This window comes from Pseudophryne corroboree, chromosome 1, assembly GCF_028390025.1.
Source record: "Pseudophryne corroboree isolate aPseCor3 chromosome 1, aPseCor3.hap2, whole genome shotgun sequence".
NCBI lineage: Eukaryota > Metazoa > Chordata > Amphibia > Anura > Myobatrachidae > Pseudophryne > Pseudophryne corroboree.
The window spans coordinates 304,350,718-304,372,244 of NC_086444.1; the positions used below are offsets into that span (position 1 = coordinate 304,350,718).

Sequence of the window (21,527 nt, forward strand, 5' to 3'; positions counted from 1 at the left end):
ATCGGGGCCAGGCGCCTTACCTTGAGGGAGGGACTTGATCACCTGGAGGGTTTCTGAAAGAGACCATGGGGCATTCAGTAATGCTAATTGATCATCTGAGATATGTGGAAGGTTTAAATCCGCTAAGAAGGAGTTGATAGAGGAAGGGGTGGGTTGTGGGGTGGCAGGGTCTGATGCGAGGTTATACAGTTGTGAGTAAAATTTGGCGAATTGGTTCGCTATCTCTCTTGGGTTGGATATTTTGGTGCCTGTGGGGGATATAATGAGCTTGATTCTATTCCGCGCCTGTTGAGCCCTGAGCTTCCGGGCTAGCATTTTCCCCGGCCTGTTCCCCGTTAGATAAAACTTCTGGCGTATCCTATTCAAGCCTGGGTGCGCGCCATTAGTAATGTCTGGAGTTGAGATCTAATATCGACTAACTGCTTCTGTAAAGATTTCGTAGATCTAGATTGGTTTTTGTCCTCTAATTCCTTCAGTTTGAGCCCCAGATCAACCTGGCGCTGTAGGTTGAGTTTCTTGAGCTGTGCTCCCGCCTGAATCGCTGCTCCCCGTATAACAGCTTTAAGTGCGCACCAGAAGTTCAGGGTGGACGTGTCTGAGGGAGAATTAAATTCCATATAAGACGAAATACTGTCAACTATATTTTTTTTTGAGACTGGGTTGGACAGCAAATGAGGAGAGAGTCTCCACGGGCGGGGGGGAGAGTGTTGGCAAGCTACACTCCATTTAAGAATCAGCGGGGCGTGGTCAGACCAAGTTATAGGGAGAATGTCTAAGGATCTGGCGAACTGGAGAGTCCATTTGTCCGAAAATATAAAATCAATACGGGAGTAAGAGTTGTGGACGGGGGAATAGTAGGTGTACTCCCGCCCTGTGGGGTTTTGTACTCGCCATATGTCATAGAGATCAAATTCAGCCAAGAGGTTACGAAAGGCTAAGGAGTTGGCATTGGGGGAGGCGGAGGCGGGGGGAGAGGTCCTAGGGGACCTGTCCAACTTAGGGTCAAGAACTAAATTAAAATCTCCCGTGAGCAAAAGGGAGCCCTTACGAATCTTCTGAATAGCCACACATAACTTTCTGATAAAAGCTACTTGGTTTGAGTTTGGGGCATATGCCGAGACCAGGGTGACCGGCTTGTCGTTTAAAAGGCCGCTCAGTATAAGGTACCGGCCATTTTTATCAGCCAACTGAGAGTGCAAAATGAAGGAGACGGAGTCCCTAAATAATATAGCCACACCGTTCCTCTTAAAAGGCCCATTAGCAAAATAACCTAAAGGGAACCTACGATCTTTAAAAATAGGGGGTGCTACAGATGAAAAATGTGTCTCCTGTAGGGTAACTATATCAGCTTTATTCTTAGAAAAATAACCCAAAGCCAACCTACGCTTATTAGGGGAATTCAGCCCCTTGACATTCATAGATAGTATTTGGACCATCGGGGCAGGTTAAAGTACTTTGTTAGAGGTGAAGGACCTTGACATAAACAGAAATAGAATTGTCTCGAGTAGTGAGTACCTACATCATAAAACAGAGGGTGGGGGGGGGGGGGAAGGGAGGGAACATGGGGGCGAGGGGGGAGGGAAAAACCAAAACGACCCAGTATATCGGGTCGGCATAACTACTGCAAGGAAGGTAAAAAAATGCAGTAGTATATTACCAGGGGGGAACATGTGGCCTAGCGCCACCACCCATGGAGCTAAACAGAAAAAGTAAGCGTAAGCAAAAACAGATACAAATATGCTTACCCACAATATACTTGCGAACACATGGAAATAATAAAAAAAAAAATATAGATATAAGAAAAAACACATAAACTTAGATATGACATGAGAGGCTAGTGCACTGTCATCACAACAGGGAGCAGGGCAACTCACGTGACCCCAACAGGGACAATGATCAAGTCCATTCTGCGATGGCGGTGCCGGAGACAGTACAATTTGAAATCCCAGGCTGGTTGTATCAGCATCAGGTGGTGACCCATTCCGAGCTGATGGTGGGTTGTTTCTTGGATCCAGGAGGGAGTCTAACAGCGATATCCCACTACGCTAGTAATTTGACTCCAGTCTCCAATGAAGTCACCGTGTAAGACTTATTTTCATACGTAATGACGAGCCTCACCGGAAAACCCCATCTGCATGTGATGTCTTGGTCGCGAAGTGCCAAAGTGACGGGGAGAAATGCTCGTCGTTTGGCCAAGGTGAGAGCGGAGAAGTCCGGGAATAGTTGTAAACCTCCAAGAACATCTGAGTCGGAGTCGCCTGCTTCTCTGGCCGCTTTCAGGATGCGTTCTTTGATTGTGAAGAAATGCACCCTCAGGAGTGTATCTCTCGGAAGCGAGGGGGCAACTGAGCGCGGTTTAGGGAGTCTGTGAATTCTGTCGATAAGTAACTCTTTAGCGTCAGTTCTAGGCAGAAGCTTCTGGAACAAGACAGTAGCATAGTTTTCCAACTCGGAATTCTGCACGGAGTCGGGGATGCCACGGATCTTAATATTATTCCGCCGGGATCTGTCCTCTATATCTGCAATTTTTAGTTTAAACGCCTCCATGTCATTTGCTGCTGGTCGTGGGCCGTTATGAGGTCATTATGAGACGAGACCAATTCCTCTACTTTCCTCTCCAGATGGTCCGTACGGTCGCCTATAGCGTGCAGCTCCGTCTTAACCTCCCGAAGGGCCGCTGTGAGGTCCTGAGTCAGCTCAGATTTAAATGCTGAGGGGGCTTGATACAGAGTTTTGACCGTGAGAGGTGCATCAGATTCAGGGTCAAACCCCGGCAGGGAGGCAGGGCTGCTAGGGGTATTTTGCGGAGAAGCGGCGGCCGGGGACTTCCGCAGAGAAGAGGCGGCCTGTGACGTTTTCTGAGGCGGGAAAGATACTCTAGGGGGCAGCACCCCTTTGACCTTTTTAGCAGGCATTCCAACGGAGTAAGGTTCTGTAGACAGAATGAGGGTAATAATAAAGAAGCTCAGGATTTTGCAGAATAAATGACGTAGATTTAGGTAAGCATAAAAAGACACGTGTGGTGGCGGGCAGGTAATCTGCGCTACATCAGAAGATCGATATCACACATGACCTGGCAGAGGGTCATCTCCATTCTGCGGGGTCTAGATGAGAGGCTCCCAGCCGGGAGAGAGGGGTGAGTGGACCGGTACACACCTCGGGTCCAGCAGCGCTGTGCTTTAAGTGCTACCAAACAGAGCTGTGGTATGCTTCCCCTCCAGGTAACTCTCAATAATGGGATCCAGCAGGTAGCAGGCAGGAGAGGGGTGAAAGCTCAGTAGTTGCCATCCAGGGGAGCAGGACGTCTAAGCAGGACGTCTGGGCAGGCTGATTATAATGGATCCTGCAGCAGAAGCAAAAAAAAACAAAAAACAAGATAGCCGCCGCACCTTCCCGGGAGTATGTCCCGATCTCCTCCACTTGTCAGGGGTCCCCCACGGCTAATTGCCCCACAGGGTTACCTCCCTGGGGGTCAGAGGAGCTAACTAGGTGGCTGCAGAGGCTCCGGCGGGGTCCGCGTCTCTTTCCGGCGCCGCGGCTCCGCCGTGGAGCTCAAAACGCGGGCGCCGGGAGTACGCGAGTCCCCGGCTTCTGGATGTGCCTAGGCCGCAACCTGCGGGAGCCGTAAAAACAGCTCCCCGGCGGGCACTGCTGAGTACAGGGGGGGTTTAGAGGGAGAGGGGAGCCCTCAGATAAGGGTTGCAGCAGGCCAGGGGGGAGAATAAAAGCAAATATTGCGGCTGGATAGAGGAGTGCAGCAGAAGCAAGTCTGCTCGCTTCTCCAGCTAGGCCACGCCCCCCGTGTTTACATTTTTCTGCACTTTATTGGTATTTTAATATTGCTGTTTTGAAGTTTGAAATGTTTGTTTTTTATTACTATGCACAGTGCGTTTTCAGTAATTACCAACTGTTATTTATATATTGTTATGCGTTATGTTTAACCTACATGCAAATAAATTATTTTATCTGATATCCATGTCTGGGCAATAATTATAAGAAATATAGTGTTGATGTAGATCATAATAGCTATTGATACAGATTATTGTGTACAGTTTGTACCACTGATGCACCCTACATGGGGGAACACATATGTATACCATCAGATTCCAGGAAAAATAAGATTTTACTTACCGATAAATCTATTTCTCATAGTCCGTAGTGGATGCTGGGGACTCCGTCAGGACCATGGGGAATAGCGGCTCCGCAGGAGACAGGGCACAAAAAGTAAGCTTTTAGGATCACATGGTGTGTACTGGCTCCTCCCCCTATGACCCTCCTCCAAGCCTCAGTTAGGTACTGTGCCCGGACGAGCGTACACAATAAGGAAGGATCTTGAATCCCGGGTAAGACTCATACCAGCCACACCAATCACACCGTACAATCTGTGATTTGAACCCAGTTAACAGTATGATAACAACGAAGGAGCCTCTGAAAAGATGGCCCACAACAATAATAACCCGATTTTTGTAACAATAATTATGTACAAGTAATGCAGACAATCCGCACTTGGGATGGGCGCCCAGCATCCACTACGGACTATGAGAAATAGATTTATCGGTAAGTAAAATCTTATTTTCTCTAACGTCCTAGTGGATGCTGGGGACTCCGTCAGGACCATGGGGATTATACCAAAGCTCCCAAACGGGCGGGAGAGTGCGGATGACTCTGCAGCACCGAATGAGAGAACTCCAGGTCCTCCTCAGCCAGGGTATCAAATTTGTAGAATTTTACAAACGTGTTCCCGCCTGACCACGTAGCTGCTCGGCAAAGTTGTAAAGCCGAGACCCCTCGGGCAGCCGCCCAAGATGAGCCCACCTTCCTTGTGGAATGGGCATTTACAGATTTTGGCTGTGGCAGGCCTGCCACAGAATGTGCAAGTTGAATTGTACTACAAATCCAACGAGCAATAGTCTGCTTAGAAGCAGGAGCACCCTGCTTTTTGGGTGCATACAATATAAACAGCAAGTCAGACTTTCTGACTCCAGCCGTCCTGGAATTATATATCTATATATATATAAAAAAAAGGGGGGATGAGGGTTTCAGCGACCAACGGTGTCTAGTAAACTATAATAAATATGAAGAGACTAGCTGGATACTTAAAAAATAGTAGTATATTTATTAATACAAAAAATAAAACCAAGGTATAAAACCAATTATAATAAATGTCGCAGTGGGTTTAAAGGCCGGAGGGTATATGCTAAAAATTAATACCAACTAAAAGGATAGCTAAAACAATAAGACAAATAATATAAAGGCAATGATGATAAAATATCCAAAAAAAGAGAGAATGCTGCTTATCTTTTTAAGGTGGAGAGTCAATGGAGGTACACCCAACGCGTTTCGTCACTCTGACTTCATCAAGGGGTATGGGACTACTGAACAGGTACTCTTATTTATAGCACATGTAATTAGAAATGGATAGTTGTGACATCACTTCCTGTCTGGACTAATATTATTAACTTATGTGAGTTTTTTAACACTGGTATAACGGTAGCTTAGTGTATTAAAAAACAACCTCATAAAACTTTTCATACATGAAAAACGAGTATTAAATAGTATAAAACTTCATTAAAACAGTCCGGGGACGGGGCCGACGTCACTTCCGCCCCACTTCCTTTGTAGGAGAACTCGTATTGCGCATGCGCACAAGCGCCCCACTTCCGGTCAGTGAATAAGTCTGTTTATGTTTCTCGGTCTGTTCTTCCGTTATCGCCGTCGCGTCACTTCCGGTCGCGGGCGGGATCTTCATCTATAGGCTAGGCAGCTTGTCAGTCATCGCGGCGGCCATTTTGTGGATGATTTTGATTTCTGAAGCTTACATCAGTGCCGAGTCTCTCTCTTTGACAATAGTAGTTGTCCTTCATTTATGTGGCCATTTTGTTGGAGTTTCTGACATCCAGTGAATACAACAGTGCAGAATTCCGTTTTGGAAGCAGCGAAAAATAAAAATAAAAAGATGTATATGTTAGTGTCTATTCTATTATAGAATTTTCAATTATCATAATGTGATCTGAGACTTTTAATTGGGGGAGTTTTGAGAATGTAAATAACAATTGTTGCAAAAAAGTGATGTTTCTTGTTCAAACAGCGAGGTGGACAGAACATAGAATTAAACCATAGACCATATTTATACTAGTCAATTTGTGGCATAAAAAAGTTTTGAATACATTTTTTGACCTTAGAGGAGTAATAGATAACCTTGTATACATGGTATAGGCATAGGAATAATTTCAGAATGGTGATAGTCAGTGAGGAGATAAAAATATAAATATAAACTAGTTTCTGATATCAATTATGTGCATATGTGCTAGACAGCGTGGAAACATTTAGGATACGTTAGTATATTAATATAATATTACTCAGTCATATACTAGTTTCTGGTGGTATATATAGAAAAATAGTGCATATGTGTATGACTGGTTGTGAGAGTTGGTGATGTGTTAAATTGATTATTGCTACCAAGAACCTGTGCAATGGTGATTTAGCCGTCTATTAGTATTATTTTTGAGCCTGACAAGGCTCGCTCTTCTACAGTACCCAATATTCGCAAGTAGTTACCCACTTGTTACTGATTGGGCCCAACACTGCTTAGCTTCCAAGATCGGACGGGATTGGGCGTAGAACCAGTGCGGTATGACTGTAGCATATAATGGAATGAGTCAGGCATACACTATAAAAGATTTTTATTAAGATAATTAGTGACTATATACAGTGTTTTACAACTGGTGGTGATCGGAAAGTAAGTATGATGATGTGAACCAAGCTTGAAAAGAAGAGAATTGGCTTATCTGTATCCAGAAGATTTTGGAGGGGGGTACTTCTCTCATAGAAATGGAGCGATTTCATATCCCTCATTGAAGCCCATGGGGTGTGCAGTTTTTAGTTGGAATATCCAAAACATCTCTCTTTGAGAGAGTTTCTTGGCAAGGTCTCCACCCCTTTCGCCACTGGTCACGTGTTCGATGGCTTTGAAAGTCATCTCTTCTGGATTAGAATTGTGTTCCAGTTTAAAATGTCTGTACAGTAAGTGAGTCTCTACTTTGTTTTTGATACTTCGTACATGTTCTTGTACTCTAATTTTCAAGGTTCTTTTTGTTTTACCTACATATTTTTTGTGGCATGTACATTCCAACAAATAGATTACAGATGTAATATTACAGTTCATGAATTCTTTGATTTTGAATTCTTGTGTGCCGTCTGTATTGCAGAAGGTTTTTCTGTTGGGATTAAGAAATTTGCAGATGTTGCAGTGTCCACACTTGTAAGATCCGATACATTTGGGGAGAGAGTTGGAATTTCCCTCTAATGGTATTTCTTTTAGCATGCTGGGCGCGAGGATGTCTTTCAAATTACGTGATTTTCGGAATACTAGTTCTGGTTGTGGTGGAAGGATCTTCTTTAAGATGGGGTCCATTAAAAGTATGTCCCAGTGGGTTCTTAGTGAAGTCCTGATGGTTTGTTCATGAGAACTGTAAGTAGTAACGAAGGAAATGGACTCCTTTTGTGTCGTGTTTTCCTTATAGGTCAGCAAATTTTCTCTCTCCAAATTTCTTGTCTTGGTAACAGCTTTGTCTAGTATAGTTTTTGGATATAATTTATCCTCGAATCTTTTTCTGTATATTTCAAGTTGTTCCTCACATTCTTCGTTTTTGTTGCAATTCCTCCTTATTCTATGGAATTGAGAGTAGGGGATGTTGTTCTTCCATTTTTTGGAGTGATTGCTCTTGTAGTGAAGGTAGCTGTTCTTATCAACATCTTTTATAAAATTTTTTGTAGACACTGCCTCTTTCTCTCCCATTAAAATTAGATCCAGGAATTCAATGGACTCTTTGTTCAGATTGTAGGTAAAAGATAAATTAAAATCATTGATCTGTAAAAGTTTAAAAAAGTCCAGAAATGATTCAGCACTCCCATCCCATATGATCAGGATATCGTCAATGTATCTTTTATACATGACAATGGATTCCTTGAAGTGTTGCGTGGTGTATATGTGCTTCTCCTCCCATCTTCCCATAAATAAATTAGCAAAGCTCGGGGCAAAAATAGTCCCCATAGCGGTGCCGCACCGTTGTAGATAAAATTTGTCTAAAAATTTAAAATAATTACGGCTTAAAATGAATTTCATAAGATCGCAAATAAAATTCCTATGGGGTTCGGTGAGAGTGTTATCTTTGTCCAAGTATTCTCTGCTTGCTTCAATTCCCTTTTCGTGCTCGATACAGGTATATAAAGATTGCACATCAATAGTTATCCATATATATGACTCTTTCCATTTCACTTTCTTGACTTCATTCAGGACCATGGTGGTATCTTTAAGGTATGATGGTAATTTTTTAACGTACGGATTTAGAAACACATCAACATATTTAGACAGATTTGATGTAAGGGAGTCTATCCCGGCAACAATTGGTCTCCCTGGTGGGTTGGACAGGCTCTTGTGGATTTTTGGCAGGAAATAAAATATGGGGGTCGTGGGGTTGGATTGCATTAAAAAAGAAAATTCATCCTTTGTGATGACATCATTCCTCAGTCCCTGTAGGAGTAGGGACCTCAGTTCGTCTGTGTATTGATCTTTCGGGTCGTCTGTTAGCACGCTGTAGGAGTTGGAATCTCCTAACAATCTCTGTGCTTCTTGTACGTAATTATCCCGATTCATAATCACCAACCCCCCCCCCTTATCAGCTGGTTTTAGAACAATTTGAGTATTCTTCTGTAGTTTCCGCATTGCTTCTATTTCTCTGTTATGTAGATTCTTGTTGATTACTGGTGGTGGTTCTTTCTCACATAGGTCCTTCTTCACTAGGTCGTAGAAGACGCTGATATTGCTCCCCTTGGATTCTACTGGATAATATTTGCTTTTTTGTTTGAGTCCGGATTTGGAGTTTGCTTCATAGTTAGAGATAACGGCATTCTCTTTTTTCATGAAGTGTCTTTTAAGGGTTAGTTTGCGTACAAATTTATTAAGGTCGATAAAGGTGTCAAATTTATTTAGCCCTTCGGACGGTGCAAAGGAGAATCCTTTGCTGAGAAGTGATTGTTCCGGTTTGGTGAGGGTATGAGTTGACAGGTTAAAAATACCTTTATCCCCTATATTGGAAGTTATAGGTTCCTCCTCTTGAATTCCTTTCCTCCTACCGCCCCGTTTTCCTCTACTTCTGCAAAACGTCTTTTTAGTGGGGAGGCATGTCTGACGTCCTCCTGTATTGTGCTTTTTGGATGTTCTTTTGGTCGTGTTCCTCGGCCTGATGATAAAAAATCCTGTTCGTCACTAGATTTGAGTCGATTCAGGACATTAAATCTATTATTTGTTCTTGTATGAGGTGTTCTTGGTGATTCTGTTCTCCATGTTGATCTTGTTCTTTGTGGTATCGTCTTCCACTGGTATCTTTGGTCTGTTTTCTGAGGTTTGTCATATGTTTTAAATCTGCTCCAGTTCTTGGTGTTTCCCTGTTCGTAGTCCCTTTTATCTCTGAGAAATTTTTTCTCCTTCCCTCTTATGACTTCTTCTTCAATGTGATCCAACTTTTTGTTAAGAACATTCTCATTGACCTGGTAGTCGTCTTTGCCTTTATATGGTTCCAATTCGGCTTCTTTATCCTTAATGTCTTTCTCAAGTATCACTGCATTTTTCCTCCTTTCATTTATTAATAATTTCATTAAATTCATGGAGCATGTGTGTAAAATGGAGTCCCATTTTTCAATAAATTCTGGGTCCGTATTCCCGAGGGTAGGTTGTTTCAAAATTCTTAAACCCCTCGGTATTCTATTAACTTCCACATAATGCTCAAGTCCTTTAATATCCCACCAATTCTTTATTTCTTTGGCCATTAGTCGTTCCATTCCCCAGAACAGGTCGTCTAGATCGCCTGATGGGGGTGCAGTGCTATTTTGAGTCTCTTCATTAAATATCTTTTGGCACCAATCATTACGTTTGTTGGTGCGTTCGTTCAATCTGAACATCTTAAAAATCTACTCACAGATACCAGGCTGCCTTACAAATAGTATCAAGTAAATTGGGCAGTGGAAGTATGGCGCCACAGGTGTGTGTGAGATAGATAAATATGACAGAATCAGACACTCCTTACATAATTCAAGGCGTCAGCTAACCCTCAAGTATTAGGCAGGGATAAACTGCCTAGGTTAAATTGTATAAAAAAAAGGGGGGATGAGGGTTTCAGCGACCAACGGTGTCTAGTAAACTATAATAAATATGAAGAGACTAGCTGGATACTTAAAAAATAGTAGTATATTTATTAATACAAAAAATAAAACCAAGGTATAAAACCAATTATAATAAATGTCGCAGTGGGTTTAAAGGCCGGAGGGTATATGCTAAAAATTAATACCAACTAAAAGGATAGCTAAAACAATAAGACAAATAATATAAAGGCAATGATGATAAAATATCCAAAAAAAGAGAGAATGCTGCTTATCTTTTTAAGGTGGAGAGTCAATGGAGGTACACCCAACGCGTTTCGTCACTCTGACTTCATCAAGGGGTATGGGACTACTGAACAGGTACTCTTATTTATAGCACATGTAATTAGAAATGGATAGTTGTGACATCACTTCCTGTCTGGACTAATATTATTAACTTATGTGAGTTTTTTAACACTGGTATAACGGTAGCTTAGTGTATTAAAAAACAACCTCATAAAACTTTTCATACATGAAAAACGAGTATTAAATAGTATAAAACTTCATTAAAACAGTCCGGGGACGGGGCCGACGTCACTTCCGCCCCACTTCCTTTGTAGGAGAACTCGTATTGCGCATGCGCACAAGCGCCCCACTTCCGGTCAGTGAATAAGTCTGTTTATGTTTCTCGGTCTGTTCTTCCGTTATCGCCGTCGCGTCACTTCCGGTCGCGGGCGGGATCTTCATCTATAGGCTAGGCAGCTTGTCAGTCATCGCGGCGGCCATTTTGTGGATGATTTTGATTTCTGAAGCTTACATCAGTGCCGAGTCTCTCTCTTTGACAATAGTAGTTGTCCTTCATTTATGTGGCCATTTTGTTGGAGTTTCTGACATCCAGTGAATACAACAGTGCAGAATTCCGTTTTGGAAGCAGCGAAAAATAAAAATAAAAAGATGTATATGTTAGTGTCTATTCTATTATAGAATTTTCAATTATCATAATGTGATCTGAGACTTTTAATTGGGGGAGTTTTGAGAATGTAAATAACAATTGTTGCAAAAAAGTGATGTTTCTTGTTCAAACAGCGAGGTGGACAGAACATAGAATTAAACCATAGACCATATTTATACTAGTCAATTTGTGGCATAAAAAAGTTTTGAATACATTTTTTGACCTTAGAGGAGTAATAGATAACCTTGTATACATGGTATAGGCATAGGAATAATTTCAGAATGGTGATAGTCAGTGAGGAGATAAAAATATAAATATAAACTAGTTTCTGATATCAATTATGTGCATATGTGCTAGACAGCGTGGAAACATTTAGGATACGTTAGTATATTAATATAATATTACTCAGTCATATACTAGTTTCTGGTGGTATATATAGAAAAATAGTGCATATGTGTATGACTGGTTGTGAGAGTTGGTGATGTGTTAAATTGATTATTGCTACCAAGAACCTGTGCAATGGTGATTTAGCCGTCTATTAGTATTATTTTTGAGCCTGACAAGGCTCGCTCTTCTACAGTACCCAATATTCGCAAGTAGTTACCCACTTGTTACTGATTGGGCCCAACACTGCTTAGCTTCCAAGATCGGACGGGATTGGGCGTAGAACCAGTGCGGTATGACTGTAGCATATAATGGAATGAGTCAGGCATACACTATAAAAGATTTTTATTAAGATAATTAGTGACTATATACAGTGTTTTACAACTGGTGGTGATCGGAAAGTAAGTATGATGATGTGAACCAAGCTTGAAAAGAAGAGAATTGGCTTATCTGTATCCAGAAGATTTTGGAGGGGGGTACTTCTCTCATAGAAATGGAGCGATTTCATATCCCTCATTGAAGCCCATGGGGTGTGCAGTTTTTAGTTGGAATATCCAAAACATCTCTCTTTGAGAGAGTTTCTTGGCAAGGTCTCCACCCCTTTCGCCACTGGTCACGTGTTCGATGGCTTTGAAAGTCATCTCTTCTGGATTAGAATTGTGTTCCAGTTTAAAATGTCTGTACAGTAAGTGAGTCTCTACTTTGTTTTTGATACTTCGTACATGTTCTTGTACTCTAATTTTCAAGGTTCTTTTTGTTTTACCTACATATTTTTTGTGGCATGTACATTCCAACAAATAGATTACAGATGTAATATTACAGTTCATGAATTCTTTGATTTTGAATTCTTGTGTGCCGTCTGTATTGCAGAAGGTTTTTCTGTTGGGATTAAGAAATTTGCAGATGTTGCAGTGTCCACACTTGTAAGATCCGATACATTTGGGGAGAGAGTTGGAATTTCCCTCTAATGGTATTTCTTTTAGCATGCTGGGCGCGAGGATGTCTTTCAAATTACGTGATTTTCGGAATACTAGTTCTGGTTGTGGTGGAAGGATCTTCTTTAAGATGGGGTCCATTAAAAGTATGTCCCAGTGGGTTCTTAGTGAAGTCCTGATGGTTTGTTCATGAGAACTGTAAGTAGTAACGAAGGAAATGGACTCCTTTTGTGTCGTGTTTTCCTTATAGGTCAGCAAATTTTCTCTCTCCAAATTTCTTGTCTTGGTAACAGCTTTGTCTAGTATAGTTTTTGGATATAATTTATCCTCGAATCTTTTTCTGTATATTTCAAGTTGTTCCTCACATTCTTCGTTTTTGTTGCAATTCCTCCTTATTCTATGGAATTGAGAGTAGGGGATGTTGTTCTTCCATTTTTTGGAGTGATTGCTCTTGTAGTGAAGGTAGCTGTTCTTATCAACATCTTTTATAAAATTTTTTGTAGACACTGCCTCTTTCTCTCCCATTAAAATTAGATCCAGGAATTCAATGGACTCTTTGTTCAGATTGTAGGTAAAAGATAAATTAAAATCATTGATCTGTAAAAGTTTAAAAAAGTCCAGAAATGATTCAGCACTCCCATCCCATATGATCAGGATATCGTCAATGTATCTTTTATACATGACAATGGATTCCTTGAAGTGTTGCGTGGTGTATATGTGCTTCTCCTCCCATCTTCCCATAAATAAATTAGCAAAGCTCGGGGCAAAAATAGTCCCCATAGCGGTGCCGCACCGTTGTAGATAAAATTTGTCTAAAAATTTAAAATAATTACGGCTTAAAATGAATTTCATAAGATCGCAAATAAAATTCCTATGGGGTTCGGTGAGAGTGTTATCTTTGTCCAAGTATTCTCTGCTTGCTTCAATTCCCTTTTCGTGCTCGATACAGGTATATAAAGATTGCACATCAATAGTTATCCATATATATGACTCTTTCCATTTCACTTTCTTGACTTCATTCAGGACCATGGTGGTATCTTTAAGGTATGATGGTAATTTTTTAACGTACGGATTTAGAAACACATCAACATATTTAGACAGATTTGATGTAAGGGAGTCTATCCCGGCAACAATTGGTCTCCCTGGTGGGTTGGACAGGCTCTTGTGGATTTTTGGCAGGAAATAAAATATGGGGGTCGTGGGGTTGGATTGCATTAAAAAAGAAAATTCATCCTTTGTGATGACATCATTCCTCAGTCCCTGTAGGAGTAGGGACCTCAGTTCGTCTGTGTATTGATCTTTCGGGTCGTCTGTTAGCACGCTGTAGGAGTTGGAATCTCCTAACAATCTCTGTGCTTCTTGTACGTAATTATCCCGATTCATAATCACCAACCCCCCCCCCTTATCAGCTGGTTTTAGAACAATTTGAGTATTCTTCTGTAGTTTCCGCATTGCTTCTATTTCTCTGTTATGTAGATTCTTGTTGATTACTGGTGGTGGTTCTTTCTCACATAGGTCCTTCTTCACTAGGTCGTAGAAGACGCTGATATTGCTCCCCTTGGATTCTACTGGATAATATTTGCTTTTTTGTTTGAGTCCGGATTTGGAGTTTGCTTCATAGTTAGAGATAACGGCATTCTCTTTTTTCATGAAGTGTCTTTTAAGGGTTAGTTTGCGTACAAATTTATTAAGGTCGATAAAGGTGTCAAATTTATTTAGCCCTTCGGACGGTGCAAAGGAGAATCCTTTGCTGAGAAGTGATTGTTCCGGTTTGGTGAGGGTATGAGTTGACAGGTTAAAAATACCTTTATCCCCTATATTGGAAGTTATAGGTTCCTCCTCTTGAATTCCTTTCCTCCTACCGCCCCGTTTTCCTCTACTTCTGCAAAACGTCTTTTTAGTGGGGAGGCATGTCTGACGTCCTCCTGTATTGTGCTTTTTGGATGTTCTTTTGGTCGTGTTCCTCGGCCTGATGATAAAAAATCCTGTTCGTCACTAGATTTGAGTCGATTCAGGACATTAAATCTATTATTTGTTCTTGTATGAGGTGTTCTTGGTGATTCTGTTCTCCATGTTGATCTTGTTCTTTGTGGTATCGTCTTCCACTGGTATCTTTGGTCTGTTTTCTGAGGTTTGTCATATGTTTTCCATAGAATAAGGAGGAATTGCAACAAAAACGAAGAATGTGAGGAACAACTTGAAATATACAGAAAAAGATTCGAGGATAAATTATATCCAAAAACTATACTAGACAAAGCTGTTACCAAGACAAGAAATTTGGAGAGAGAAAATTTGCTGACCTATAAGGAAAACACGACACAAAAGGAGTCCATTTCCTTCGTTACTACTTACAGTTCTCATGAACAAACCATCAGGACTTCACTAAGAACCCACTGGGACATACTTTTAATGGACCCCATCTTAAAGAAGATCCTTCCACCACAACCAGAACTAGTATTCCGAAAATCACGTAATTTGAAAGACATCCTCGCGCCCAGCATGCTAAAAGAAATACCATTAGAGGGAAATTCCAACTCTCTCCCCAAATGTATCGGATCTTACAAGTGTGGACACTGCAACATCTGCAAATTTCTTAATCCCAACAGAAAAACCTTCTGCAATACAGACGGCACACAAGAATTCAAAATCAAAGAATTCATGAACTGTAATATTACATCTGTAATCTATTTGTTGGAATGTACATGCCACAAAAAATATGTAGGTAAAACAAAAAGAACCTTGAAAATTAGAGTACAAGAACATGTACGAAGTATCAAAAACAAAGTAGAGACTCACTTACTGTACAGACATTTTAAACTGGAACACAATTCTAATCCAGAAGAGATGACTTTCAAAGCCATCGAACACGTGACCAGTGGCGAAAGGGGTGGAGACCTTGCCAAGAAACTCTCTCAAAGAGAGATGTTTTGGATATTCCAACTAAAAACTGCACACCCCATGGGCTTCAATGAGGGATATGAAATCGCTCCATTTCTATGAGAGAAGTACCCCCCTCCAAAATCTTCTGGATACAGATAAGCCAATTCTCTTCTTTTCAAGCTTGGTTCACATCATCATACTTACTTTCCGATCACCACCAGTTGTAAAACACTGTATATAGTCACTAATTATCTTAATAAAAATCTTTTATAGTGTATGCCTGACTCATTCCATTATATGCTACAGTCATACCGCACTGGTTCTACGCCCAATCCCGTCCGATCTTGGAAGCTAAGCAGTGTTGGGCCCAATCAGTAACAAGTGGGTAACTACTTGCGAATATTGGGTACTGTAGAAGAGCGAGCCTTGTCAGGCTCAAAAATAATACTAATAGACGGCTAAATCACCATTGCACAGGTTCTTGGTAGCAATAATCAATTTAACACATCACCAACTCTCACAACCAGTCATACACATATGCACTATTTTTCTATATATACCACCAGAAACTAGTATATGACTGAGTAATATTATATTAATATACTAACGTATCCTAAATGTTTCCACGCTGTCTAGCACATATGCACATAATTGATATCAGAAACTAGTTTATATTTATATTTTTATCTCCTCACTGACTATCACCATTCTGAAATTATTCCTATGCCTATACCATGTATACAAGGTTATCTATTACTCCTCTAAGGTCAAAAAATGTATTCAAAACTTTTTTATGCCACAAATTGACTAGTATAAATATGGTCTATGGTTTAATTCTATGTTCTGTCCACCTCGCTGTTTGAACAAGAAACATCACTTTTTTGCAACAATTGTTATTTACATTCTCAAAACTCCCCCAATTAAAAGTCTCAGATCACATTATGATAATTGAAAATTCTATAATAGAATAGACACTAACATATACATCTTTTTATTTTTATTTTTCGCTGCTTCCAAAACGGAATTCTGCACTGTTGTATTCACTGGATGTCAGAAACTCCAACAAAATGGCCACATAAATGAAGGACAACTACTATTGTCAAAGAGAGAGACTCGGCACTGATGTAAGCTTCAGAAATCAAAATCATCCACAAAATGGCCGCCGCGATGACTGACAAGCTGCCTAGCCTATAGATGAAGATCCCGCCCGCGACCGGAAGTGACGCGACGGCGATAACGGAAGAACAGACCGAGAAACATAAACAGACTTATTCACTGACCGGAAGTGGGGCGCTTGTGCGCATGCGCAATACGAGTTCTCCTACAAAGGAAGTGGGGCGGAAGTGACGTCGGCCCCGTCCCCGGACTGTTTTAATGAAGTTTTATACTATTTAATACTCGTTTTTCATGTATGAAAAGTTTTATGAGGTTGTTTTTTAATACACTAAGCTACCGTTATACCAGTGTTAAAAAACTCACATAAGTTAATAATATTAGTCCAGACAGGAAGTGATGTCACAACTATCCATTTCTAATTACATGTGCTATAAATAAGAGTACCTGTTCAGTAGTCCCATACCCCTTGATGAAGTCAGAGTGACGAAACGCGTTGGGTGTACCTCCATTGACTCTCCACCTTAAAAAGATAAGCAGCATTCTCTCTTTTTTTGGATATTTTATCATCATTGCCTTTATATTATTTGTCTTATTGTTTTAGCTATCCTTTTAGTTGGTATTAATTTTTAGCATATACCCTCCGGCCTTTAAACCCACTGCGACATTTATTATAATTGGTTTTATACCTTGGTTTTATTTTTTGTATTAATAAATATACTACTATTTTTTAAGTATCCAGCTAGTCTCTTCATATTTATTATAGTTTACTAGACACCGTTGGTCGCTGAAACCCTCATCCCCCCTTTTTTTTATACAATTTAACCTAGGCAGTTTATCCCTGCCTAATACTTGAGGGTTAGCTGACGCCTTGAATTATGTAAGGAGTGTCTGATTCTGTCATATTTATCTATCTCACACACACCTGTGGCGCCATACTTCCACTGCCCAATTTACTTGATACTATTTGTAAGGCAGCCTGGTATCTGTGAGTAGATTTTTAAGATGTTCAGATTGAACGAACGCACCAACAAACGTAATGATTGGTGCCAAAAGATATTTAATGAAGAGACTCAAAATAGCACTGCACCCCCATCAGGCGATCTAGACGACCTGTTCTGGGGAATGGAACGACTAATGGCCAAAGAAATAAAGAATTGGTGGGATATTAAAGGACTTGAGCATTATGTGGAAGTTAATAGAATACCGAGGGGTTTAAGAATTTTGAAACAACCTACCCTCGGGAATACGGACCCAGAATTTATTGAAAAATGGGACTCCATTTTACACACATGCTCCATGAATTTAATGAAATTATTAATAAATGAAAGGAGGAAAAATGCAGTGATACTTGAGAAAGACATTAAGGATAAAGAAGCCGAATTGGAACCATATAAAGGCAAAGACGACTACCAGGTCAATGAGAATGTTCTTAACAAAAAGTTGGATCACATTGAAGAAGAAGTCATAAGAGGGAAGGAGAAAAAATTTCTCAGAGATAAAAGGGACTACGAACAGGGAAACACCAAGAACTGGAGCAGATTTAAAACATATGACAAACCTCAGAAAACAGACCAAAGATACCAGTGGAAGACGATACCACAAAGAACAAGATCAACATGGAGAACAGAATCACCAAGAACACCTCATACAAGAACAAATAATAGATTTAATGTCCTGAATCGACTCAAATCTAGTGACGAACAGGATTTTTTATCATCAGGCCGAGGAACACGACCAAAAGAACATCCAAAAAGCACAATACAGGAGGACGTCAGACATGCCTCCCCACTAAAAAGACGTTTTGCAGAAGTAGAGGAAAACGGGGCGGTAGGAGGAAAGGAATTCAAGAGGAGGAACCTATAACTTCCAATATAGGGGATAAAGGTATTTTTAACCTGTCAACTCATACCCTCACCAAACCGGAACAATCACTTCTCAGCAAAGGATTCTCCTTTGCACCGTCCGAAGGGCTAAATAAATTTGACACCTTTATCGACCTTAATAAATTTGTACGCAAACTAACCCTTAAAAGACACTTCATGAAAAAAGAGAATGCCGTTATCTCTAACTATGAAGCAAACTCCAAATCCGGACTCAAACAAAAAAGCAAATATTATCCAGTAGAATCCAAGGGGAGCAATATCAGCGTCTTCTACGACCTAGTGAAGAAGGACCTATGTGAGAAAGAACCACCACCAGTAATCAACAAGAATCTACATAACAGAGAAATAGAAGCAATGCGGAAACTACAGAAGAATACTCAAATTGTTCTAAAACCAGCTGATAAGGGGGGGGGGTTGGTGATTATGAATCGGGATAATTACGTACAAGAAGCACAGAGATTGTTAGGAGATTCCAACTCCTACAGCGTGCTAACAGACGACCCGAAAGATCAATACACAGACGAACTGAGGTCCCTACTCCTACAGGGACTGAGGAATGATGTCATCACAAAGGATGAATTTTCTTTTTTAATGCAATCCAACCCCACGACCCCCATATTTTATTTCCTGCCAAAAATCCACAAGAGCCTGTCCAACCCACCAGGGAGACCAATTGTTGCCGGGATAGACTCCCTTACATCAAATCTGTCTAAATATGTTGATGTGTTTCTAAATCCGTACGTTAAAAAATTACCATCATACCTTAAAGATACCACCATGGTCCTGAATGAAGTCAAGAAAGTGAAATGGAAAGAGTCATATATATGGATAACTATTGATGTGCAATCTTTATATACCTGTATCGAGCACGAAAAGGGAATTGAAGCAAGCAGAGAATACTTGGACAAAGATAACACTCTCACCGAACCCCATAGGAATTTTATTTGCGATCTTATGAAATTCATTTTAAGCCGTAATTATTTTAAATTTTTAGACAAATTTTATCTACAACGGTGCGGCACCGCTATGGGGACTATTTTTGCCCCGAGCTTTGCTAATTTATTTATGGGAAGATGGGAGGAGAAGCACATATACACCACGCAACACTTCAAGGAATCCATTGTCATGTATAAAAGATACATTGACGATATCCTGATCATATGGGATGGGAGTGCTGAATCATTTCTGGACTTTTTTAAACTTTTACAGATCAATGATTTTAATTTATCTTTTACCTACAATCTGAACAAAGAGTCCATTGAATTCCTGGATCTAATTTTAATGGGAGAGAAAGAGGCAGTGTCTACAAAAAATTTTATAAAAGATGTTGATAAGAACAGCTACCTTCACTACAAGAGCAATCACTCCAAAAAATGGAAGAACAACATCCCCTACTCTCAATTCCATAGAATAAGGAGGAATTGCAACAAAAACGAAGAATGTGAGGAACAACTTGAAATATACAGAAAAAGATTCGAGGATAAATTATATCCAAAAACTATACTAGACAAAGCTGTTACCAAGACAAGAAATTTGGAGAGAGAAAATTTGCTGACCTATAAGGAAAACACGACACAAAAGGAGTCCATTTCCTTCGTTACTACTTACAGTTCTCATGAACAAACCATCAGGACTTCACTAAGAACCCACTGGGACATACTTTTAATGGACCCCATCTTAAAGAAGATCCTTCCACCACAACCAGAACTAGTATTCCGAAAATCACGTAATTTGAAAGACATCCTCGCGCCCAGCATGCTAAAAGAAATACCATTAGAGGGAAATTCCAACTCTCTCCCCAAATGTATCGGATCTTACAAGTGTGGACACTGCAACATCTGCAAATTTCTTAATCCCAACAGAAAAACCTTCTGCAATACAGACGGCACACAAGAATTCAAAATCAAAGAATTCATGAACTGTAATATTACATCTGTAATCTATTTGTTGGAATGTACATGCCACAAAAAATATGTAGGTAAAACAAAAAGAACCTTGAAAATTAGAGTACAAGAACATGTACGAAGTATCAAAAACAAAGTAGAGACTCACTTACTGTACAGACATTTTAAACTGGAACACAATTCTAATCCAGAAGAGATGACTTTCAAAGCCATCGAACACGTGACCAGTGGCGAAAGGGGTGGAGACCTTGCCAAGAAACTCTCTCAAAGAGAGATGTTTTGGATATTCCAACTAAAAACTGCACACCCCATGGGCTTCAATGAGGGATATGAAATCGCTCCATTTCTATGAGAGAAGTACCCCCCTCCAAAATCTTCTGGATACAGATAAGCCAATTCTCTTCTTTTCAAGCTTGGTTCACATCATCATACTTACTTTCCGATCACCACCAGTTGTAAAACACTGTATATAGTCACTAATTATCTTAATAAAAATCTTTTATAGTGTATGCCTGACTCATTCCATTATATGCTACAGTCATACCGCACTGGTTCTACGCCCAATCCCGTCCGATCTTGGAAGCTAAGCAGTGTTGGGCCCAATCAGTAACAAGTGGGTAACTACTTGCGAATATTGGGTACTGTAGAAGAGCGAGCCTTGTCAGGCTCAAAAATAATACTAATAGACGGCTAAATCACCATTGCACAGGTTCTTGGTAGCAATAATCAATTTAACACATCACCAACTCTCACAACCAGTCATACACATATGCACTATTTTTCTATATATACCACCAGAAACTAGTATATGACTGAGTAATATTATATTAATATACTAACGTATCCTAAATGTTTCCACGCTGTCTAGCACATATGCACATAATTGATATCAGAAACTAGTTTATATTTATATTTTTATCTCCTCACTGACTATCACCATTCTGAAATTATTCCTATGCCTATACCATGTATACAAGGTTATCTATTACTCCTCTAAGGTCAAAAAATGTATTCAAAACTTTTTTATGCCACAAATTGACTAGTATAAATATGGTCTATGGTTTAATTCTATGTTCTGTCCACCTCGCTGTTTGAACAAGAAACATCACTTTTTTGCAACAATTGTTATTTACATTCTCAAAACTCCCCCAATTAAAAGTCTCAGATCACATTATGATAATTGAAAATTCTATAATAGAATAGACACTAACATATACATCTTTTTATTTTTATTTTTCGCTGCTTCCAAAACGGAATTCTGCACTGTTGTATTCACTGGATGTCAGAAACTCCAACAAAATGGCCACATAAATGAAGGACAACTACTATTGTCAAA

The 21,527-nt window shown here is 40.1% G+C and overlaps 1 protein-coding gene and 4 pseudogenes across 1 annotated transcript in view; 2 read left to right on the forward strand and 3 right to left on the reverse strand.

Moving 5' to 3' along the window:
• The window catches only part of ANAPC5 (anaphase promoting complex subunit 5), a 272,988-nt gene that overhangs the window by 221,944 nt on the left and 29,517 nt on the right, over positions 1 to 21,527 (reverse strand). The window lies entirely within an intron of this gene.
• Positions 6,526 to 6,645, reverse strand: LOC134946864 (5S ribosomal RNA; annotated as a pseudogene).
• Positions 11,661 to 11,780, reverse strand: LOC134946875 (5S ribosomal RNA; annotated as a pseudogene).
• Positions 15,587 to 15,706, forward strand: LOC134946886 (5S ribosomal RNA; annotated as a pseudogene).
• On the forward strand, positions 20,722 to 20,841 carry LOC134946899 (5S ribosomal RNA; annotated as a pseudogene).